Source organism: Excalfactoria chinensis, chromosome 2, assembly GCF_039878825.1.
Source record: "Excalfactoria chinensis isolate bCotChi1 chromosome 2, bCotChi1.hap2, whole genome shotgun sequence".
NCBI classification, from domain to species: Eukaryota; Metazoa; Chordata; class Aves; order Galliformes; family Phasianidae; genus Excalfactoria; species Excalfactoria chinensis.
The window spans coordinates 112,767,486-112,793,434 of NC_092826.1; the positions used below are offsets into that span (position 1 = coordinate 112,767,486).

The following is a 25,949-nucleotide window of genomic DNA, read 5'->3' on the forward strand; positions in this document are numbered from 1 at the left end:
ATCCTTGATTTTATTCACTAGAGATCAAAAAATAAAAGATGGAAAGTGAAATCTGAAGAAACACAAAAGTGCCACACTTCAGCATGAAATCAGAGCATTCCTCACAGGCATATAGTATGAAGGGGGGGAAAAAAAGATATAAGTAGGAAAATAAAAAGGATCTTATCTGGTTTCACTGATGTTAGTAAGAATCTTTCCATTGAATCCCCAGGGTAAATATGACCAAAAGTAACATTTATCAAAAAGGCCCTGAAAGAGCAAGCAGTGGATGAAGCATGTGAAAAGTAAGAAGAGACTGGCCTGGGAATACAGTATCAGGATAAATTTGAACTTCACTAGTACAGTAGTGAACTGATAGCAGGAGGGTTAAATATGTCACAGCCAAAAAGATTATCATACCCTTTCTAGAATCACAGAATTGTTGGAGTTGGAAGAGAGCTTTAAAATCTAACCCAGCACCCATGCAATTAACAGGGGACATGTACAGCTAGATCTGGTTGCTCAAAGCCCAGGCTCCTTGAACGCCTCCAGGGACGTGGCATTCACCACCTCTCTAAACAACTTGTTCCAGGGCTTCTCTACTCTTATCATTAAGAAATATTTTCCTTATATACAGTATTCTTTCAGTTTGAAACCATTTCCCCCCATTCTATCACATCATACACTGTTAAAGAGTCTGTTCCCTTCTTCCTTACAGCCCCCCTTTAGACAATGAAAGGCTGCCATCAGGTTTTCCCATAGCCTTCTCTTCTCCAGGCTGAACAGCCCCAGCTCCCTCAGCCTGTCCTCATAGCGGAGGTGTTCCACCCCTGGGATCACATTTGTGGCCCTCCGCTGGATGCACTCCAACAGGTCCGTGTCTCTCCAGTACTGAGGATTCCATATCTGGATGCAGTAGTCCAGGTGAGGTCTCACCAGCACAGAGGGGCAGGATCATCTCCCTTGACCTACTGACCACACTTCTTTTGATGTAGCCCAGGATATGGCTGGCTTTCTAGGCTGTGAGGGCACATTGCTGGCTCACGTCCAGCTTACCATCCATCAGTACCCCCAGGTCCTTTTCAGCAGGGCTTGTATTGATAGCAGAGGTTGCCATGACCCAGGTGAAAGACCATGCACTAGGCTGTGTTGAATCTCATAAAGTTCTCATAGGCCAACTGCTTGAGACTGTCTAGGTCCATTTGGATGGCATCCTGTTCCTTGGGCATGTTGACCACACTATACTGCTTGGTATCATCCACAGACTTGCTGAAGACACACTTGATTCCACTATGGATGTCATTCAAGAAGAAATTTAGGGGCGTCTGTCCCCAGTACGGATCCCTCAGGGACACCACTTGTCACTGATCTCCATCAATTAATCCAAGAACCAGCACTCTCTGGGTATGATCTTACAACCAGTTCCCCACCTATTGGATAATCCACCCTGTACCTTTCCAGTTTGCAGAGAAGGATGTTGTGAGGGTCCATGCTAAAGGTCTTACTGAAGTCCAGATAGATGACATCAGTGGCTCTTCCCTTGTGCACTGATGCGATTACACCATCACAGAAGGCCACTAGATTGGTCAGACAGGACCTGCCCTTGGTGAAACCTTGCTGCTTATCCCAGATAATCTCCCTCTCTTCCATGTGCCTTAGCATATCTGAATTATCTTCCTTAGCACAAAGGTGAAGCTGACAGATTTGTAGTTCCCTAGGTCATCCTTCCTACTCTTCTTAAAAATGGGTGCAACTTTGCCTTTTTTCCAGTCACCAGGGACTTCCCTTGGCTGCCATGACTTTTCAAATATCAGTAACAGTGTCTTGGCAACTACATCAGCCAGTTCTCTCAGGACTCTCAGGTGCATCTCATCAGGACCCATAGACTTACTGACATTCAGGTTCCACAGTTGGTTGTGAAACTGATCTTCACTTACAGTGGGAGTCACATTGCTCCCCAAGCCCCCACCTTCCAGCCCATCCACTCAAGGAATGCGTGAAGAGCAATTACTAGTGAAGATTGAGGCCAAATGTTGCTAAGTACCTCAGGTGAGTATGCCTTCTTGGACTATCATTTTCTGGTTGAAGTACCTGTAGAAGCCTTTCTTGTCCTCCTTCATGTCCCTGGCCAAGTTCAGGTCCAGTAAATCTTGATCCCAACATTACACAGCCTAGCAGCATCTCCACACTCATTCCAGCTTTCACTGCTTGTGCATTTTCTTCTTACTCTCCATTTTGACTAGCAGGTTCCAGTTCAACCATACCTTCTTTCCTGACTTCCTAAAATTTCAGCTTCCTGATCTCAGTCTTTGTCTGTCCCATATCCCCCAGGAGTGTGAATTCCACCACTGCATTATTACTACAACCCAAATAGCCTCCAATCCTGATGACAGCAATCAGTTTACTTGCATTAGTGAGCAACAAGTTCAGTATTTCATCTCTCTAGTGGGGCTGTCTATCATTTGGCTCAAGAAGTTATCCTTGATGATTTCCAGGAGTCTACAGCTCACCGTGCTACATTTCCAGCAGACGTCAGGGTGGTTGAAGTCCCCCAGCAGTGCATGAGCCCGTGACTGTCACATCTCCTGTAGCTTCATCAAAAAGGCTTCATCAAACATCTCTGCTTCATCAGGTGGTCTGTAGTAGACACCAACCACAAGGCTCCCTTTTTTGTCTCAGTCTCCAACTCTCACTCATAGACTTTCAATTGTCTCCTGGCTATTTTTCAAGGATAGCTCTCCATGCTTTATTCTTTTCTTGATGTATAGGGCAATGCTTCCCCTCCTCCTTCCTTGTCTGTCCCTCTGAACAGCTTGTAGCCATTAACAGCCCAGTTCCAGTCCAGGGAGTCATCAGAGGTTTCAGTGATGGCAACTATGTAATGGTTTTCTAGAAGCACAGCAGCTTCCACCTCCTTCTGTTTGTTTTCCATGCTGTGAGTGTCCGTCTACAGGCACTTCAGCTGGGTAGCTGAATTTGTTGCCTTTTTGGTGGACAACTCCATAATTCCTCTGAAGTACATCCCTAACTCTGTTGCCTTCTCCTACTGCCTCAGTGGTCCCTGGCTCATTGTCATAAGATTTCAAGTGTGTTGCAGTGTTGGGCAGCAGGTTCAGGGCCCCCACTAACACAGCTATGCCACCCCATGCCTTATAATGGGCAGGCTTGTTAGTGCTCCCTCTTCCCCTCACTTCAAACCTAGTTTAGAGCCTGGACAATGAGCTCAGCTAGCTTTTTCCCCAAGGACCCCCTTCACCCTCCGAGAGGATCAAAACCCATCTGGACTGCAGGCCTGCTGCCATGTAGGCCACCAAATGTTTTGGCAGTGGCACCAGCCATGAAGCCAAGTATTAATAGATAAGACTCGGTTTCTTCAGTGCCCTTGCCCGGTACAGGAAGCAGAGAAGAAAAAGATGACATGTGCCATCAGTTCCTTCAGCAGATGTCCTAAGGCTCTGAAGTCCCTTTTGATGGCCCTTGTACTACATGCAGCTGCTTCGTCACCCCTCACGTGGACAATCAGTAATGGGTAATGATCTTTTGGCCGTACCAGGCTATGCGGTTTCCTGGTTATCTTTATAACTTTCCTTTAAATCAAATCATGAGTAATGTGAAACAGCAGTGACTATTCCACTCCTGGAAGTCTAAACTTCATTTGCCCCCAGTACTGACTTGGAACTTCATAAACTGCTAGAAGCAACACTTCTCATTCAAAGTGCTCTATCAAAATATTAAGGGATTGTCTTGCATGGATATTGGTCATTGTCTGCCAGGGAGGCAGGGAGACTGTCAGAGAGTGATTTAATCAGTCTGGCTGTACTGGCATTGCATTCAGTGTCCACTAATGCACTTAATTTCTGTAAGCGTACATTAGAGTTGGAGCTGATGGAAGGAAAAGGAGGGGAAGAGATCATGTCCTAGAACCTTTTGTATCAAGTTGGAATTTTTGTTTAGAATCAAGCTTAGGCGTTCCAAGTCCTGTGTATAAAGCCATGCCACTCTCTGCTCTAATGGCCAGAAGCCATCTTTTCCACAAGAAACAAAAGCAGCTAAAAGCTTTAAATCCTACCCCATTGTAGGAACACAATTGAATTCTCTTGCCAACATGAGGCCAGAATATACATAGCCACTGCATAGAACTGACAGTCTGTGGGAATTACCAAAGTAGGGCTGGAAATTTTCCATATACAGACATTTCCTGCCACGAGAATGTTACAGTACTAAGTTAGCATCCAATGTAATCTAAAGAACAAAAAGAAAGCCTTTAAAATAGCAAGGAAGAGAAAAAAATTATACACAAAGAACACTTCATACTTTCAATACAGGCATTTAAAGTAGAAGATATCAAGGTCATATCCTGCAGCTTTTTTTTTTTTTTTTTTCAGGCACATCAATAGGAGGGGGTTGTTAAAGTGAAGCCTGAGGCAGTATCTGACCTTTTTTCTTATTTTTTCTTCCTCCTTTAGATAAGATGCTGCCCAAGAGCAGAACTACAGGACTTGCCAAACCCAAACACACATCTGCAAATGAATAGTATCTATGTTTCAAAATACAGCCCCAAAGAAGCTCTATGAACTTCACTAAGAGAGGCAAAAATCCTTGGATCTACAGTATATAATCTAATCTTGCTCTAAATGGGCCAAAGGGAGTTTAATCAATCAGACATTACATCAGCTATATTTAAAATGAACACAGCCATTCCCATTCAGATCTGATGGCTTCCCAACCTGCCATATTCATTTTGTGGCTAAAAGTGGACTAACACATAATACACATTGAAGCAATCCCTGCCTGCCCAACCACCTCCCAATAAATCTTTTTCAGCATAGAGGAAGAAGAGGGGTGTAGTTTTGTATCAGATAAAATACCCAACTCATCCATCTGAGCTGGAATCCAGTTGCCCAACTTAAGGACAGACAGAAGAAAATTTCCCAAAAGCATGATGGAGGGCAGCTCCCTCTTAATAGTGTATATTCAGTATCACCCTTGTGCCCCTACATACAGATGTCTGAGGAAAGTAGTTGCCATTCTTGCCCACTCTCTTTCCACACTGTCTCAGCTTGATAAAGAGAAGAACTATTAGGCCTACAGTATTCTTCCACTGTCCTCTCACTGGCCTTTTTCTTTTCTACAACAGCTAACCATACATAACATAACAAACCCTTTGATCTTCTATTTGCCCAACTGGTTCAGGGAGCCAGACTGCCGGCGTGTTACAGCCCCAGCTCTGACATCATTCAATGGCACTAATACTATATCACTTATGAGCTGCTTTGTACACTCCCTGCTGTTCACTGCTACCGTTATTGATTGTTAATTCATAAAACTAATTCCGGTGTTATCAGAACAGCTCTTAATAGTCATATAACATGGGCCTGAAAACATTCAGATGCCTATTTTGCCTGGCCACCTATTTGCTTGAAAAAATGAATTACTGCTTTTTTTTTTTTTTTCAGTGTATGTTTAGAACTCAGTAATTTAAGAATTTCCACATTGAATTTTCAGCTCCTAGAAGAAAGCAGCTTTGGAAGGTATTCTAAAACAACCGGGTACATGGCACACAGCAGGGAAGAGAGACCCCTCCGTTCACGCATGCTGTGCTGGGCTTGGAGCCCCTGGGGTTCTGCTACCTCATGCAGATGGCTCACACGTGTGTAACACCTCCCTCTACTGGCCAAAAACCGTGGGAATCATTCAATTTCCATGAATAAAAGCTTCCTTTGAAGTAAGAATCCCGAGTTTAGGTCCATCCTTTTGTTCTTCCACACATTTGTAACCTCTCTCCATGACCTTAAAGCAGAGAAGATTTGTTTGATGAAGCAGCTGAGCAAGAGCCGGACATTAGTTCACCTGGAACTGTTCCCTGATGGTAAAGTCCTTAGTAAAATTCTTTGGAAAGAAAGCAGATGTTGGAGCATTCCCTGAGAACCCAGGATTATAGAGAACAGCTGTTCTGAAGAGCAACATCTGACGTAGCAAAGTTGCTTACGTGATTCTGAAAACTAAGAAAGTAATGGTGACCTCTGCAGTAAAAATGTGAGTCCCGTAGTAAGCCACTGAGGTTTTACTGCATCTCAGTTCTTCACTCCTTGAAAATGGCTTTCTATCGTAATTCACCCCTTTGTAAATAAGGCAAATAACTGAAAATTTCAAGTTATTCATTGTAAGGGGATTTCATCATTTTCACCATTCTCCATTTGAAAACCTTTTCAATTTTTCCACTTTTATTTCCCTTCTTCCTGCATTTGATGAGCCTTTTTCTAAGCCTTTCTTCCCTGCATTCTGTGTGCACTGGGAATCATTCATGCAAAATTCACCGCAGGGAAACAAACATAACATCCAACTCTTACATTCCCAAGAGGGAATTAGCAGAAACTAGCACTCTTTGTGAAACTGGCATAGAAAAATGTGGGAGTTCACAGTATAGTCAAGTTGTCTGAGAAACTATTTTCACTCTGGTAGATCATGGGCTATTTCAAACATTTTCTTCTAAATACCCCAGCAAATTATAGGGTCTTTAATGAACATGGGAGGTGCACAAAGCCTGAAAGCATTATTGCTTTTTGAAGGCTTAGTAACTGCTGGCTGCTGAGGGAGAGCTCACTGCATAGTGGACACTTACTGCATTTTTAGAACAGACATATGGTTCTCTTGGCTAATTCCCCCTTTGTGGAAATGCTTAGTGAGTCTTCCATTGTGTAGTCCATTCTATAGAACTCCTAGAGCCAAAAGATAAGAGTGTCATTTTCAAAGGAAATCAATCATTTTTATAGAACATTTTTAAAAATTATTTGTGCCCAGCCCTGCTACATTTCCTTTGCCACTCAAGGGACAGCAGTTATCACAGCCTGCACTAGACTGACTTCTACAACCAAACTTCACTGCTTTCAGGTCTGCACAAGTACATGAAAGAAAAGCGCCTTGCCAATTCCAAACATGAAGGCAGCCTCTAAGCTGCTATAATTATTAAATAAGCCACCCACCTAAAATACAGTATGAGGTGATGACTACCAGCTCAATAGCCCTCTCCCATACTCTGTTAGAATCCCTTCTGATGCACCTGGTAACCAAGGAAGATGTCAGACTGTAAAATGGGCTGAACCTGGGAGAAGCACACAAACTGTGAGCCAGGAAGTGAGAGAAAACAACCTGGGGTCTAACACTGAACCAGGTCTGCAGTGGATATGCACTAAGTAAATCTATCAGTCTGCTTTTATATATTATATAAGGAGATGCCTCAGTCATCTGGTGGCCAAAGGTATCTCTGCCTTGCTCTCACAAAACATGCCACAAGCCACACTCCACAAGCATAAGCAGCCAGTAGCAGAGTTCACATTATTGCTGCATCCCCAGTAACAATGCACAAGTCAGTGTGGGTTAGTCTAAGATAAATCCTTCCAAGAGACCCAGAGAAGGTTTGAGTTTTCAATGGAAAAAAATAAATAAACAACAACAGAGTAAGGAGAAGGAAAAGGGGAGGAAAAAAAAGAAGAAGAAAATAAAAAACTTGCTGACAATCATAGCAGGTTAACATCAGTGTCAAAATTATGAGTTTCTAGACAATACCAAGTTTTTTCTTCCCATTTTCCCCAGAAATAAGGCTAAAGATTATATAAATACTGTTACTTGATTACAGACTTGGAAACCTGATAAAGACTAAGTTTGTGTGCTGATTTTAGCTTCTGCAGGTTACAGAATGATTCCTCACACTTGTACAGTTCACTCATTGAGTATTAAAGTACTGCTCCTCCTCCAGTTTCTCCATTTGCCTGCTTAAGAACTAGAGACCTACCAGTCCTGGAGATCCACCTGACTTGTATCTACTCATCCTCTCCAGAAGCGCTTGCCATCCTTGGCTCCCTTCACCCCGGAGCGTGAGGATATGCACGCACATATACAAGGCGTGTTAAGAGGTTAAAAGGGTGAATTTGTGCTGGGAGCATCATACAGACAATTGGAGTCTCAGTTTGGCACAAGAAGAAAGGCCTAGACATGCCAGAATTTGCAGAAACACATTCTTCATGTTGCTTAAACTGTACTTGGCTCTCAGATTCCTAGCAAAGACCACAGGACTCAAGGTCACCACATTCATACAGATAACTGTCAAGCACATAAGCACATACACAGGTAATTTGGGCCACATCTTAGGGCTTGATATCAAGAGCATTTTGCCACATACATCCCACATTTCACTAGTTATGAATCTCTGGAACAGCTCAGCCTCGCTGCAGTCTTGCCTTCCTCTGATGTGAAAGGGGAAAAAAAAGCATGTGCTGGTTCTCCACATTACCAAAACACACATTAGAAATTTACTGGATTCCCAATATTTTTTTCCATGGGAAAAAGTCTAAAACCCAATCCTGTAGCCTCAAGGGCATGAAAAGATTGCATAGCAATGTCTGGAGAGGCTGCCTGCAAAATCTGACTCTTCCCAACAGTGCTTACAGTCACTTTTCTTCTAGATGAAGCTGCTTAAGCCATCCATACCAACTGCCGAGGCTTGAAAAATGAGCTTGATGAACACCTGCAGCAAAATCCCTACTGCTTCTATGAAAACCACCCTGTTGAAAACAATAACCAGTAAGGATACTTCACCAGATGCTGGGACTCAGACTCAATCAAATTCACAGCTCACCAACAGATTATTCTCAGTGATCTGAATAAGGTATATTCTGTGTCTCGACTACCAATGTCCCATCTTTCGACCAAAAGCATCCCTACTGGTAGGCAGAGCTTGGCACACACAGAGCAGAATTTAGAAGGGCTTCAAAATAACTGTACCGTCTTTGAGATAAACTACTTTAGAGGGTGGAAGATACTTACATTAAGTACGTTCTGTGCCAGTGAGGCCTGATAAGAAACAGGATCTAACATACAGGATTCCAAGCTGGAGATCATAAAATGGCTTGGATTGAAAGGAACCATAAAGACTGTCTAGTTCCTGCTTCCCTTCCATGGGCAGGGTTACCAACCATTAAATCAGGCTGCCCTGTTCCCCATCCAACCTACCCGAGTGCCCCAGCACAAGAAGGACATGGAGGACACCACTCAGAGTGTGGTGTGGCACAGGAACAGGCTGCCCAGAGAGGTTGTGGATGCCCCATCCCTGGAGGCATTCAAGGCCAGGCTGGATGTGGCTATGAGCAGGCTGGTCTAGTGGTTGGTGAGCCTGCACATAGCAAGGTGGTTTGAAATGGATGATCACTGCAGGCCATTCCATGATTCTATGATTCTACTTACAATCTCCCTTCAAGTACTGCAGAGCTACATTGCAGTCTCCTTGGAGCCTTCTCTTTTCCAACATCCCCTTCCACCAGCTAAGATCAGGACCCTCAAGAAAAGTGGGACCTGACAAGTGCTATCAGCATGAGGTCATACAGCAAAAGCAAAGCTGGTATTCTTAAGCTCCCTTGGGGAAAGATTACTGTGCTGAAAACCAAGCTCAGTTTCTCTTCCTGGAAGCACAGCATCTCTACTCTGAGGTTCTGCTAGGCAGAAAGAAAATGTCACATAGAGCTGCAAATGAAGACAGTGAGGAGTGAAGCCTCTCAGGAGAGGAGAGGTTGCACAAGTAGCTCAGATTGAAGAAAGAAACACGTCAGATGGGATAAGGGAACAAGGAGAACAGTAACAAAGAAGGAGTATAAAATCAAAGGCAAACATACTACCTATAAAAACATTTAAAACAGCGCATGTTTGAAACTGAAAAAGCACCTACAGCAGCACAGACCTTGAAGCAGGGTAGCACCAGGCCACGTAGACCGTCTGAATGTCCAATACATTCAGACACCCCATTCCCATCGGCTTTAATAGCAGTTAGACACCTAAGATTTGGTAACTTTCTACCTCTGTGCATGAGCCTCTACTGAAGAACAGATGAGACCATTGGTTGCATAGTTTTTCTGTACAGAAGAGCATGTGAAGTATTGGGGAAAAAAAAGACACAGCATCGTACTATATTTGGGAGATACCAGCTCCAAAATTATGCTATGTCTTAAACATACACTAGCTTCCAAAGTAGTTATTTTTCAATCTGCAGGCCCATTCCCTACTGCAAACTATCACCTACTGCATGCTTCAGCCTGCACTCATCACCACCCTGCTCACAATACGTAACTTTACAAGAAATTGAGGTGGTTTCAGAATATTTCAAGGTATTAGAATCAGTTTAGTAAATATCAAGCTCTGAAGTAAAGAAGATAATGGGCGTTAATCACTCAAGTGAAGCCATTAGTCAGTTGTGTGGTGTTCATAGCTGTTCCTGTACTTATAGCATCAGCAAAGCCAGAGTGAAGTAAGCGTTATCTGACTTGCTATAGCAAATCCAGCCGTTACTTTAATGGAATCAAAAATTTCACCTTCTGTGATTATCCACTTTACTTTCACTAATCATATTGGTACAGAGACTTCAAAAACATTTTTATGGAATACTAAAATAGTAATGGCTCATCTGACTTACGGAGGCATAATTACTGCAAGTATACTTGTAATGCAGATAATGATTCCGAACAGCAAGTTTCCACAAGCAAAAAGCAAAATGAGCAAGTAGGCAGATGACTGTCACTGAATGCCTTCTAAAATAGTGATCCTTCTAGAAAGATCAGCAGTGCTGCCTAAAAGCCAAAAGGCTCAAGCATTGCCTGCTGTTTTGTCTTTCATTATCAGTTGAGATTGCATGTTGTCAGAGGCTCATTTCTTCCCTCTTTTGTCCTTAATATCAGTTTTACAGTAAGCAAAATGACAATCATTAAATATACATTGTCTTCCACTCCAGAAAGTCAGATTCCATTTTGTTGTCCATCACTATGGAAACAGTTGTTTGCTATTTACTCATACTCAGTGCATAGATTATCTAGTTCATAAAAAAAGCTAAACAAATTCAGATGTAATATCTATGTATTATATTATATTTGTATGTAACTATACATGCATAAATGGGATTCTATAACTATATATAAGGGATTATTTAACTATATACGTAATGGTATCATAGGTTCAGTCCCATACTATTACAGACAATCTCCTCAAATATTTTCCTAACATCTTAGAGAAAGTTTCCATACCTGGAAACAAAACAAAACAAAACAAAAAAGTCAGGTTCTTAAAACTCCCCTTTCAAACCATCCTTGTTCTTGAAAGAATAGAAATGAATGAAGAGCCGGGGAAGCAGGGAAGGAGAAAAATAAGTTTGTTGTTTTTCCTTTTTAGAGTCCTGAAAGTTAGAAACCAGAGAAAGGTGGAAAACAGTCTGCTTTTAGCAAAGAAAATGTTTTGCAAGTTTCGGGTTCTACTGAAAATTGGATTGAGGGATTGTGAAGAGCCCAGATGAGTATTTCTCTCAAGCCACAGGTAATGACTGTTTTCATTTCTCTTAGTCACAGTGTCCATAAAAATTTTACCTTAAAAAGACTACAGCAACTATCTTAAGAATGAACTGCCTCTGCTACAGAGAGCTCCTGCTTTGTTAACACCCTTGTATCTACACCAGCAAGTGCCCAGTTTGGAAGTCGAATGGAATCATTCCTGATCCAGATGGCCAAAGATAAAAACAAGGCAACAGCAACATACCTTTGTCCTTGCCAAGTGGCTACAAGTTGGAGGTGCTTCCCTCCTCCTATGTGATAAATTCAGAACTGAAGAGACAGAGACCACCATTGTGAAAGTTGCTGCTGAACAAATACACACAATCTCTGCTTCTTTACAAGACTCCTGTATTGCTCATGGACTACCTGCTGCAAAGCCCTAAGCAATACACTTCTGCCAGCCACCTTCCTTGAGGGCATATCCTCCTGGACACAGCAACACAGAAGTTTGGTGGCAGCTGCACACAGCAAACCACACTGGTATCTGGGCCACACTACACAGCTATTTTCAGTCTCATTGTTTTACAGACAGATTCATTAGAAGAGACTGGAAACAGGAGCCACTTCAGTCAACTCCACTGACAAAGAAAGTCACTACAAACAAAATTCTCAAAAACAAGATCTAACATATCTGACTGCCACAGCTCACTCTGTGTTTCATACCCCCTCCTCCAACCACCACCACTTCCAGAAAGCCCATAGACTTGAGCTTTTCCTTAAGCCATATTTTGTAAATATTTGCAATGGTTAAGCAGATTCCACCCTCTTATCATCTTTCTCATACACAAATAGTCATCCCCGTATAACCACACCAAGCAGACTAGAATCCTCCTGACTGGATGGGGTGATTAATTCACGTCTGAAACACTTAATCTTGCCAGATTTTGGAACTTCTGTCTCAAACAAGACTCAAAAACTGACAACAGGAGTAGACAAGTGAACAGAAAATGAAAAAGAGTATGGACAAATAATAAACAAGTTTGAAGCTCAAACTGAAAAAAAAGCTTTATTATCGGTTCTTGTCTAGCAATAGTCCTAGAAGATGTACTTGCCTGAACCAATCTGTCCACTGTCAGTGAACAACTGGCAGTCAGCAAATACGTTAATAGTCTTCTTTTGAGTCATGCTGTACATTCCAGGTTTTTTGCAGCCAGCAGCTCAAGTCATTTAGAATGATTTGTTTTTCTCTGTTGTACGAAAAGCATGATGACAGGCAGAGCAAGAAAGCCGTATGATGGTTAATGTTGTGCAAGCACTGGAATGATTAGAAAACTGCTCTGAGTAAACACATCCATTTCTCCAGAATTTATTTATTCAGTTGGTAGACTCTAAACAGCTGTCCAGACTACCAGAACTACACAACACTAGATCTGCAGAATGTTCATTTAACTCCATTAGAAAGTCAAAAATTAGGCTGAATGCCACAGGATTAGATGGGAAGCCTTGTATTGAGAGCACAGTTCCATAGAGAGAAACTGGAAGATCTTAGTTATCACACAAAGAGTTATGGAAACAGAACACTGCCTGTTCACAATTAAGTCAATAGCAAAACTCAATTGGCATAGGAATCAGCACCAACATCGAATGAGAGTAGATTTGAAACACATGTCCAAGCCCTAACAAGATACCTTGGTAGAATGACTCATTCATAACCACTTCACTAGCTGTATTTTCTTCATAAAAAAATAAAGCCTTTTTTTGTCTTTATAATGTACTTGCAAAAAGAAAAACAATTAATTCTACCTCCTGAGAGGTCTCTCTTCTCCTCACCCACAGTGAGGGATATTTTCCTCTTTGTGTCTCTGCCTCACTTCTAAGTTGAATTTCTAGTGGCTGCTTATTCCAAGACTTCAGTGATGATACAAGCTGGCTGAAAGCAACTTGTTCCTTAGAAAGGATGAAGAAACAGACACCATGAGAAAGATTTCTTCACAGTTCCCAATGCAGTGGATATATAATTCCAAAGGCATCAATAGTCTTTCTTACTTGCAATATTGTTCTCTTCTGCTATATTTAGAGGACACAATGAAGAGACAAGCTAGAAAATATCGACAAATCTCTATCACACAAAATGCTCTCCATTACAAGGAAAAAGGATGCAGTTAACAGCTATCATACATGAAAGTTAATTGCACATTTTTCTTTTGCAATGGAGATCCCTGATTCCATTTCAATTGTTTTGCAAAATAAAATAGGTAAATAATGAAAGACAGAAAACAAACCTCTTCCCTCTCCCTTCCTTTGTTTGGAAGATAATTTAATTTGCCACTGTCTGACAAGTAAATGGTATATAAATAACTGCACACACAGGCTTTGCTTTAAAGCTCGGAGAAGGTTCCAGAAGAAACACCAAACTGTAACTTGCCATAAGTAAACTGAACTGTTCTTGAACGTCAAAGTGTATTTAGTATACATTCACTGTATCAGTGGTAATATCAGTGAGTGTTCATAGTGAATCTCTGCCATACAAGGCACTGCATGTGCAGAGTCTGGATTCCAGAAATTTGGATGCAGTTTTGATGCACTATTGACCTTGCTCACACATGCAAATGCTCAATAGAGCTGCTGACTTTTTGAGACGTTACATATTTATATAATGCATTATTAATACCAGAGACACAATGCAATTTCCAGTTAAGTCAACAAGAACATTCCTGTTGTTCTAGCATGCCTGCTGTTAGCTAGCTCTTAGGGGAAAAAAATAATAATAAAGAAAAAGGAAAAAAAAAAAAAAAAAAAAAAAAAAAAAGGTTTCCATTCTTGCATGACTAGGAATAAATGTTCCATCAATCCACATTATTCATCAGTTTTGTAATGTCTCTCTGCCTGACATTTGCTGCCATAATAGGCAACCTGCTCCATTTTCTTCTAAGGAGAGTGTATCCTGGTAGCTTATTCATCTAATCAAACAGAAAAGGAGTAGCCATGCTTGTCAAATTCATGCAAGAAGCATACTGAGGTAACTAACTCAACACTGCAATCCACACCACCTTAACAGTTACCCTCTAGCAGACAACAGACAATATTGTGGTCACCAGACAAACAGGTCTCTGACAACTAAATTTAACCTGATCCACTTTAGGCCAATGCCACAATGAGAAGAGAACAAGCAAGAATTATTTTACAGTTACACCCCTGAGAAGCTACTTCTGATCCAGCTTCTAGCTTTCATCTCCTTTAGAATGGACGGCACAAGTATTACTTTATATTAGCCTATGGCACCTGAAAACTTGAATTCATGTAAGATATAAAAGCAGAACAAGAATGGACTGAGTGACTGCAAGAAAGACTCTGGTGAGAGTGTGTTCACATTGCAAAACTACTGCTGAGAAAGGTTGACTCTAGCTTTTATGTGGCCACAACTGAGAATCTACTCTGATTTGAGCTTAAATTACACAGTAATAGAACCTGACAGAGATTCTCTGATGGAGTTGGTCCTTTTCATACCTTGACCCATGTGTTTTTCTTTACCCAGCAGGGACATTTAATAGATTAGACTATTAAACATTGCTCTGTCTCGTCATAAATCAATGAGACAATAATTGCAATTTAGATAACATGAAATGACCTGTTTTTCAATGTCTATAATCTAATACACCTATTTGGTTTGACTTACTATTGCTGTCAGTATTAGATGGCATATCAGAATCTAAATGGCACATCAGGACAAATCCTGGAAATATACACCCTTGTCTCTTTCCCAGACCTCCTGACCTCATTTTCCTAAGCTCCATCTGCAAAAGGACCTCCATAGTGTTTTAAATTTTTAACATTTCCCACATTTTTTCCTTAGCAGCATGATAATCAACTGACAAATCCATCAGGAGAAAACTAAAGGCTGCCATAAGTGGAGAGGTAGTGGCAAGAACCAGAAATAAGGTCTAGAAAGGAAATGAATCTGGGGACTCCTCACTTTTGAATTCATTTTAAAAGATCTAAGGTTTCTTTGTATTGTAAAAGGAATACTGATTTCCTCATTCCTCATCCCAAGGAATTTACACTTCAGGTCTTTCCCAGAAAACCCACACTTACAGAAACACGGAAGCTCAGCAGATTTCATTTTACTGTAAATCACTCAAAAGTAGCACTCCCCACTCCATTACCAGTTTGTTTCAGTGACTTAAATTTACTCATATGTATGAAGATCTGGCTGTCCTACGGCTCATATCAGGGAGAATAAATCCATGTCTTCTAAAACTTGTGTTCTTCTTGGGTTTTGCTTTTCTTCACTAATTGTACAGCAGTGTTTTTTTAAGTCCTCCGTGCACACCAATATGTTATGATATGGCTTAGCCTCAGATTGACTGTACGACACTGTACGAGGAACCACTAACAGTTTTGAAACGTGATCTCATTCTGCTTTTTTCTTACTGCTTAATCAGTTCCTCATCTCATGCGTTCTTCTACACAACATGAAAAAAGCCTCTTGTCAGGGGCTTTGCCACAGACTTTTTGAAACACTATGTCTAAATAAAAGACACAGACCACGCTAAAACTAAACAGAAAAGGGATCAGGAGACCAACTGCCTGCGCATGACTCATTTTCTGCCACACATGTAAATGATGCCTTGTGAAAGGCACAAAGGCAGAGATCAAGAAGTCTTTGATAAGATGGGTGCTGCAACTTAATGATTAGTAACAAGTGAGCAACACCATTCTGAAAAGTCATAGGTCGTGCAAATCAGATGCTGGCTCCCAGCAGACCCTCCTGTCTAAGCCATTAAGACTCTCCCTCCTACCACCATTAGTCATGCTGAGTATTAACATTATTCATTATTACTCATAGTTTACTCTTTGAATAACCCATTAATTTCAGTGAGACTTCTGCAGTAGGAGGTAGCAGATAATCTACGTGTTTGTATATGTATACGTATATAATTAAAGGCTATCAAACTAGAAGACTGACTTTCCCTTGCTGACTAAGCTGATCCTTAAAACTCTGGCCCCAGAGCTGAAGGTAGTCGTGGCTGTAACCAAAGACATGCTAAGTCAAGCTTCCAAACGTACCCATGGCAGAATGAGTTTTAACAGCATTTTTCATTGGGATGCTGCAAAGTTGCACAGCCTTTCACCTCCAGGCTCTACTGTCTCCAATAAATTCTGAAGCCAGTATCCTCCTGCCCCTCAGAACTCCCTAACAGCATGCTACTGACTAACTTAGCAAGGAGGCTCTGAAGAAAACACACCAAAATAAAAAGAGCATAGTACCTCAGGGGCCATTTCTCTAGATGTACTTGCACTTCTGAGGATCCCACTGACATTCAGAACATTTCTCCTCTGTGGGTCTTCCTTCTTTAGGAGCTGGGAAGAGAAGGAAGCCAGTTAGCCATGCATTGTGGGATCAGACACATTGTGGGACAAAATCTTAAAGAACCAAAACACTGATGAAAGCACCTCAATCATCCAGGTCTTTAACTTCAGTGATGTTGCTTTTATTTTTCAAAAAGGAGAGAGAATTGTCTGCGTGATTTTAGCACATTTTCAAACTTCGCGTGTTGCAACACTAATTCCTTAATGATACTTTTAAAGAGGCCAGTTCTCCACGATCATTTTCAGAAGAAATAGATAGGGACAGCAGGCAATGAGAAAACAGAAGGGGCATGCAAGCTGAAAACATGACAGTGAGTCACAAAAGCATGACCGTTGTCTGCTCCCTGGTCGTTTCCTTCACATATTCAAAGGAATTTCACAGGGGGTGGCAATTACGACTTTTTTATGCTGTCCTCGTGTTTTGCCCTCACTTCCCTCCCATAGATGAAGACTGCAAGCACAGCTACAGTCACCCCCATCCTGTTTTCTCACCACTGCTCCCCTGTTTGAGCCAGCTGGAGCAGGCAGTGCCTCTGAGAAGCCAAGCTCGTAATCCCATCAGGGGAGGGTGATAGCAATCTGAAGAAAGCAGGCAAGGCGGGACACTTTCTAAATACTACCACCCACAGGAAAAATTGTACTCAGCTGCTTACAGACTGTGCAAGCCTGTCTGTGCTCTTGGCCGGGACAAGGGGAAGAAAAACAAATACAGGGTCGGGCTGTGCTGTTTAGCCCTTTTGAGAACTAGAGCGTGTCTTTCCTTGAGCTATTGAACTTGCTCAGTCTCATGCACTGGATGCATTGACTCATAGGAGTGGTTCCCAGTTTTTGTTTGTTCAAAGACAGGGCTGAATTTCACATTCAAGTGGGGAGCACCAGGCTGCCATGACAACTGAGGATGGATTGGTGTGTCTCAAAGAGGAGGCAGCAATTTTGCCATCAGATCCCACCTGCTGAGTTGACCAAAGCTCCACTCCTGGGTGCAGCTGATCTCCACGGGACGCCCTCCTACCCACTTCCCACTGCACCAGAAAACTTCCCACACCACAAACCCAGCTGTGGCAGAGGAATGATTTGGAGGAGGCACACAGAAAGATGCAATTGCTGCCTTCTTCATCAAACTGTAAACATGAACCATCCCCTGCAGCTGAGGATAATTTTAGCCACCAGAATCTGTTAAGAAATAACAACTATGTACTTCCCTGAGAACTGGCATTGCGTTTCATTCTGATGCAGACAAATACTGAGGCTGTGGAAGGAAAGAAACATTTGTCTCCCACACAGTGACAGCAGAGCAGAGGCAGGCACTGTGTAATCCAAAACAATTAATAAAATGATCCTACTATTAACTGAGCTTGGAAATACTTCCTTTACTTCAGACACGCTTCTCTTTAACATAGTAGGAGGGGTGGAGTTCTTCTCGGATTGGTAAATATTGTCAGAGTTACATTACACCTAAGGTGTGTTTCTAGATGGGGGCCAATACCAATATGGATTGCAATTTCATACAAACCCTCCACCTATCCTTCCAAGAACTCAGTGATAATCTCATGGAGATTGGCCAAGGCTGATATAATTTAGCTTAAAAAATATCTGCTCCAGGACGTTTGCAAATAGCTAACGTAAGAACCAGAGTCTGTCAGACAAAGCCAAGAACTTCCACATCTCTGAAGCTCAAGTCTTTATTGTTACTATTATCATTAAGAATTCTATAGATTCTGTTGTATCACCTTGTACTCAGCACTGGTGAGGCCACACCTCGAGTACTGTGTCCAGTTTTGGGCCCCTCACTGCAAGAAAGACATCGAAGCCCTGGAACATGGTCAGAGGAGGGCAACAAAGCTGGTGAGGGGTCTGGAGCACAGGCCTTATGAGGAGAGGGTGAAGGAGCTGGGAATGTTCAGCCTGGAGAAGAGGAGGCTCAGAGGAGACTTCATTGCTCTCTATAACTTCCTGAAGGGAGGCTGTAGTGAGCTGGGGGTTGGCCTCTTCTCTCGTGTCATTAGTGATAGGACTAGGGGGAATAGTTTCAAGCTGTGGCAGGGGAGATTCAGGCTGGATGTTAGGAAGTATTACTTCTCAGAAAGGGTGGTCAGGCACTGGCACGGACTGCCCAGGGAGGTGGTGGAGTCACTGACCCTGGGGGTGTTCAAGGAAAGACTGGATGTTGTGTTGAGGTACATGGTTTAGTGGGAGCTATTAGTAATAGGTGAACGGTTGGACTGGATGATCTTTTACGTCTTTTCCAACATTGGTGATTCTATGATTCTATGATTAAAATACATATATACCCCAGAAATTTCTGAATTAGTCTATTTAGCTGTTTGAGAAATAGAGGGAACAGTTAATTACCCATCACATAAGAACATAGTGAAGAAATATTAGGTAACATCTGTCTCCCAAGTCATAAATAATTGCATAACTACCAGAAAGTTTTATGACTTTTTTGTTTTGTTTTGTTTTGCTTTTCCAGAAAGTCTCATCATATAATCTGTCCTTTGCAAATACAACCACAGTGGCTCTCATGGGCATAAGAAGAATGAGTCGTGTTCTTTTAAAATATGTATTTCATAGAGAATCTAATAAACAGGTGTTTTTTCATAGAATCAGTCACAGAGCTACAGGATGGCTTGGCTTGGACCTTAAAGACTGGAGTTCTAACCCCATCCCATGGGTAGGGCTGCCACTCACTAGATCGGGCTCCCAGGATCCCATCCAGGGATGGAGCACCCACAGTTTCTCTGGGCAACCTGTTCCAGCACCTCATCATACTCTGATTAAATAATTTATTTCTGCTATGTGCTCTCTTCAAGTACTGGAAGGCTGCAATGAGTTCTCTCCTGAGACTTCTCTAACCTAACTCTCTCAACCTTTCTTCATAGGAGAAAGAAGATGATCAGCCCTCTGATCATCTTCTGGTCCCACTCCAACAGCTCCACATTCATCTTGTATTGGAGGCCCCAGGCCTGGAGGCCATACTTCAGATAGGGGTCATGAGGGCAGAGCAGAGGGGGACATTCACTTCCTACTCCCTGCTGTCCCAAGATACAATTGACCTTTTGAGCTGCAAGCACATGCTGCTGGCTGATGTTCAGCCTTTCATTGACAAAATCCCCAACCCCAGGACTGCTCTCAGGAGTTCTTCTTCCAGTCTGTACTCATATTTGGGATTGTCACAACCCAAGTGCAACACTATGCACTTGGCTTTGTTAAACCTCATTAGTTTCTCATGCATCCACTTATCAAGCCTGTCCAGACCCCTTTGCATGGCACCCCTTCCTTCTATTTTGTCAACTGCACCACTCAGCTTGGTGTCATCAGCAAACTTGCTAAGGATACTTTCAGTGCCACTGTCTGTGTTGCTCATAAAGTTGAGGGGCACTGGTCCCAAGACAGACTCCTGAGGGATGCCACTCATGACTGGCTTCCATCTGGACATAAAACCCTTGACAACAACCCACTTTTTAGTGAAACTAAAGAAAAAGAATTGTTTAAAATTATCTTAGTTTTGATCGTGAGATATGCTAGGTCAGTCCTTTTCTCACTTACTGGTAAACAAATGGCAAAGCTTCCATTGACTTCAGTGGCAGATCAACAGGACCCTGAGGCAATATATTTTAAGTTACTGATATTCACAGGAGTTTCCCTGTGAGAACAAATGTCATACAGTAACCACTGGGCAAGAATAAAATTGTGACATTATTACTAGTGCAGAATAATGGTTCATGATCTTTGCACTGTGCCCTATAGTGCAAATGTCACTACATTTATTAAGGTATTTCCTTTTCTTTGAGTTTGAGGGTACGGATCACAGCAGGAAATATTTTTTTTTACAGTGACCTTTGCAAAGCTTGCAAAGCTAGATTATGTTGTGGTAATGGGACAACCCAAAGGTCATGAAACATTATTCTGCCCTAGTAACTATTAGAAATGTGATGGGAGTTAGAAAAGGTATTTGTCCCCAGGGCTGGTTTTTCTAGTCTTCCACCTCTGGAGACCTGGGTTCAGTATTGGCCACGCCAGTTATATGCTGAAGGCTACTAATAGTCTTCGTGAACATTTCATCAGCTAACTGGGGGCTACTCTTCCTGACTTGATGAAGTTCACTCTCTCTTTAGATACTACTGAATCATCCAGACAGTAAACTTTATAATAAGACTGACTTGGAGGGAGTGAGAGCTAATGTCCAAATGCAAAGCCAAGTTCTATCATTCCCTTAGGAAGAGATGCTGTGAAACTGCAGAGCCAGTTTGAAGGTAAGGAAGAGGCACTATCCTGAATAACACTGCTATGCAAAAGCTCCTTACAGTGCTGCATTGCTTGTTGGCAGCAGTCTATACTTGTGACATTCCATGGTGCCTGTTAAAATGTTAGATTATAACTATTTAAGCACGGTACTATTGTGTTAGTCCTTCCTTATAAAAAGTTATGGAAAACTAAAATGTATTGCATAGAAAGCATTGCAAATCTAAACCAGCAAGAGCGTTAGTGAGTGAAGTGAAAAGAACAGTAATGGCAGCTAATAGGTATGAATGCCTGCAAAGGTGTGCATTTTCAGCGCTATGTCATTTGAGGGCACCACATAAAAAATCTCAGCTGAAACACAGGTAAAATCCAAGGCTGAAAACCACATGTTTGACAAATGCAGAAGAGATGGGATGCAAAAAGCAGATGCACAAACTACTGCATCCTCTGTTGAGTCTAAACTGTCCTGTTGATGCACGCATAAGCAACACAATGTGAAATAGTTGCAGCAAAAAGGTCATGACTCCTGGGGATGACACATGAATTAGAAAAGTAACTGCCTTGCTTCAGAACGTCCCGTTCTGGTAATGCCACAACATGTCACTTTGAAACCAAAATGGCATTGAGAAGAATTATACAAACACTGGCATGCAGTTAACTCTGCTGGGACTTGTTACCATGATGTAACAACTCAGTTTTTTCCTTAGTGTTTTGCATGCCAGGATTATGTCTATATGATTTTTTTTAAAACATCTTTAGCCTAAGGGTCTTTATTATAATTTGCTTTTTACTGGTAAAAATTTTAATAGAATATGTAGTACATTAATGGAATATATAATGACACTCACAGAACGCCACCTTTCAGGTCACAGAAACAGTGAGTGCATTACTTGGTTGTCTTCACGAGAATCTGATGCTGAAAACATCCTAGATATTTTAATATGACGGAAGCAAGGAAGAAATGCATTGGGGTAAAAGAATCAGTGGTGATTTCACAATTTTAGAAAACGAGAACATATTTTGGGGCTAGATTTTTAACAGTCTTCAAGGCCACCTGCAGGATTACATCTGGCTTTATTATTCTCTACTAATAAGTATGCATGTGATAACATTTTCAAGGCTATCTACCACCAAAAAAGACTTTCTAACTATGTTCGTAGGTGACAAAACGAGGAAAGAGATTTCATGACACAAACCTGCCCTCTGCTGGCAAAACAAGAAAATAGTAAATACAATCGAGAATCCCGTTTTGAAGAAGTTGTCTTTGATATTTTTTGGCTTTGCTATACACAGGCAATGCCTCCTCACTTCATACGTTCTGTTTCTTTTAATATCAACGAGCTCCTTTTCCAAATTCTGAATAACTCGATGAATCATGCCTGAATATCTACCAAAAGAACATTATTGATCCTGCATAGACCTAAGCCTAAAATGTAAAAATGCAAACACTGGTACAGTCGATAATCTGCAGGAAGCACTGACCTGATAAAGCTATCATCTGTGCCTCCCTTTCCCCATGAATGTCAACACTAGCTGTATGAATGTGTCCTGTAACCACATACACAGACATCAACATCTATTTAACTAAATGCCCTTAAGTCTGCCACAAAGCTCTCACTTGTCATCTGAATAGAATAACCTTGCTAAAACTCCTCCACCTTCTTGCAAATAAAAGTCCAAATATAAGAGAGTGTCCATTCTTTGCCCTGTGACATACTGAAATTAAGCAATATAACAAATGCTGGCCATTCTGAATGTATATTGTTTGCAGGTACTGCTTACTTACTGTGAAAGAAAGAAGCCATCTGCTCTCACCTTAGAGCTAACATGTTGCTCTTTCTTAAAATTAATAATAATATAAATTTATAACTATAGGCATTGCGACTTGCCCTATGAATGATTTCAACCAGACATGTTGCTATTAGAAGTTGTTAATGGCGTGAGCTCAAAAAGACATTTGTGTCAAGAGATGAACTCTAGGCTAATTTCCATTGTGGCTTCTGATCCTTCCAGGACCTTTTGCCAGTAAATAATTGTTGATGCATATATTTAGCCTCTGCTAACTCCCTCGGCACAGATAGCTCCCTTCTCTGGGAAGCACTTGCAGCTGTGCTATTATTCAGCCACAGTTTTACATATTCTGGCACCAGCCTTCCTCATAGACAGAGACTGGCCTCCTCTGGATCTCTACAGGCTAAGACGAACTGCAAGACAGTTCAGTCCACAGAACCCTCGGCAGCTCAGTAAAGTACAGAGTCATCTCCTCGCTGGGAACAACAGATCTGTATTCTATTCCTTTCTGAGCCAGGGGGCCCTGGATACTGCTGATCTCCTTCCTGTGCCAACTGGAGTTGATGTCTATCATGGAGAACAAAATGAACAACCTAGCTGATCATTTCGCCTTTGTGAAAATCAAAGCCTTCCAGCTGCTGTGCTCAGCTGTGTTCTGATTTCAACAGCAGCTGAGAATCAATGTTCATGCAAGCACTGATGACCCCAGGATACTGTTAGCCTTCTTTCTTGAAAGGTGTTGTAGTTTGACTCTAGTAGGCAGCTGAGCACCACACAGATGCTTGCTTACTCTCCACCAGCAGGATTAGGGAGAGGACTGGGAGAGAAATAGTGAGAAAAATGATGGGTTGAGATTAAGGCAGTTTAATATATAAAAGCAGTGGGAAAAGTTGAAACAAAAGAAAACTAGTGATATATGAAACACTTGCTTACCACAAGCCATGGTCCAGTCGGTAATGAAACAACTGCAGCCTTAACAAAACTTCACCCCCACACTTCCCTTGAAGTTTTTACTGTGGAGCAGGATGTTACCTGATATGGAATATCCATCTGGTCAGTTTAGGTCAGCTGTCCTAGTAGTGTTCCCCTCATTCACCTTCAGCAAGTCCTGCAGTGCTGCAGGTGCCTGGATGCAGCAAGCTTTCTGACAGGAGGAGATGCCACCAAGGTAGCCCAGAGGCTCTTGGGATCTTTGTCTGTGCCCTCCTTAGGCTGTCCCACTGAGACTGGGGCATGATGGGGTAAGAGAAAGGGAAAGCAGCCCCTATGCTAGACAGCATCAGCTGTGTAACGAGTAAGACTTGGTGCTGCAGTTATTGTTTTATTTCCTTTTTTTTCTTATTCTTTATAAATGAGCTGGAGCCCAGCTAGCACTGCTAATGTGGCAGCCCCTTGCAGGGCTGGGGAGAGTCCTGGGAGCTTCTGGCCTTCCTCTTTTTTTTTTGGTGGTGGGGCTCCAGGTGAATAGTCCTGGCTGGGAACAAGAGGATGCAACCACAGCACTGGCCAGAGGGACTTTCTTCCATCTGACCAAGCTCCTCATATGGCTTCCTGCCATATACTAGCAGAGAAAGGACATCTGGGACTTCCACAGCCCACCATGGGTGAGGGCCCCAGTAAGGGTCTGACAGGACCTGGTGTTCTTCAGGCAGTGCAAGTAGCGTGCTGATCAGACCTAGAGTCTGTGCTCCTGGGCAATTAGAGCAGGGTTTAGAGAAACGAGTGTCTAGGAGCTCATAGACAGCCAATCTGGCAGTGCCATCACGAGACTGGAGAGTGGGTGGGCCCTGATGTGGTACTTTTCCCATGGTTTCTGTTGGCAGGTGAACAGACAGACAGCTCCAGCCCATGCTCCTGGCTGTGGAGAAATGCTCTTGGGGGCCCAGGCAGTCACTCCACCCTCTCCACCACAGTGGCAGGGCCAGGGCACCCCTGCATGGAGACAGAGGACAGAAGGGTCTGAATCATAGAATCACAGCATGTCCTGAGTTAGAAGGGATCTATAAGCATCACTGAGTACCCCTGGCTCTACACAGGACCACCCAAAAACCAGACCATATGTCTGAAAGCAGTGTCCAGATGCTTCTTGAATTCTGGCAGTTTGGGGCCATGGCCACTGCCCTGGGCAGCCTGTTCCATGCCCAGCTCCTTCTAGTGAAGAACCTTTCCCTAACACCCAGCCTGACTCTCCCCTGTCACAGCTCCCTGCCATTCCCTTGGGTCCTGTCACACTCACAGAGAACAGAGCTCAGAGATGCTCTTCCACTCCACTCCTGAGGAGCTGTAGACCACCATGAGGCCTCTCCTCAGCCTCTTCTGCTCTGAGCTGACCAAGGAACAAACCAAGGGACCTCAGCTGCTCCTCATATGTCTTTCCCTCTAGAAACCTTCCCCATCTTTGTAGCCCTCCTGAAAGTCAGAGGAAGGCAGCTGTGGTGTGTTACAGCTTTGGCCACTTGCAGCTCATGTCCCTAACCTTATACCCTGCTCCACTTCTGACATCTGGCTGAGCAAGGGCAGGCAGCAGTGGGGGAAGTCAGTGTGTGTTGGCTTCTGCCTCCCACTGGGCTGTCTTTGCTGACAAAGGGACAAAGGACTAGGAGAGAACCAAATGGGAGGGCCACTTCTGCTGGACAGCCTCCATCTCTCAGGTCACAGCGCTGAGGGCTCATGGAAGCCTTTGCCCAGCTGGCAGAGGCTTTGGCAATTGTGTTTCTATAATCAGTGTACTTAGGGTGGAAGAAACAGAACCCACTAAGTGCAGAGTGTAACAAACAGAATCCTACATTCTTGTATTCTTGAGCAATGAAACTGACATTTAATTAATAGGATCCTCGGGTCAAAAAAGTCTAACTTAACTATCTTAACACAAATTTGCCTTGACTGGGTTAATGCCATGCATTTGCCATGCAGGAGCCTAAATAAAGCAGGAATAAAACTAGTTTTATAGTACACACAGTTCCTTTCAGTTATGGGGCCCTAGCTTACAAGCACCCTTTGCCTCAGGAAGTTGAGAGGACATGGTGCTACCATAAATCCAGCTGGATCTCAAATTGCCCTCACTTATGGGCTGGTGATGGCTCTTGCAGGTAGAAGCCTCATGCCATGTAAGGGCCAACAAGAAACAGGAAGGACAGACTGGAGAATGCTTTAGGGCAGGCCAACAGATCTGAAGAATGAGAGCAGGATGTCAGCAGAGTGATGATCAAACTCTATTCCCAGGCACTTCCATGCACATCTTCTCACATAGTGCATCTATTT

The 25,949-nt window shown here is 42.6% G+C and overlaps 1 long non-coding RNA gene across 1 annotated transcript in view; it reads right to left on the reverse strand.

Annotated features, from left to right (window-relative positions):
* LOC140247947 (uncharacterized) overlaps positions 1-16,656 on the reverse strand; it is a 40,389-nt gene extending 23,733 nt beyond the window's left edge. Inside the window, exon 1 of the long non-coding RNA XR_011902787.1 lies at positions 16,551-16,656. This is a non-coding gene — a long non-coding RNA (uncharacterized lncRNA). The remainder of the gene's footprint in view (positions 1-16,550) is intronic.
* Positions 16,657-25,949: the final 9,293 nt, after the last annotated feature.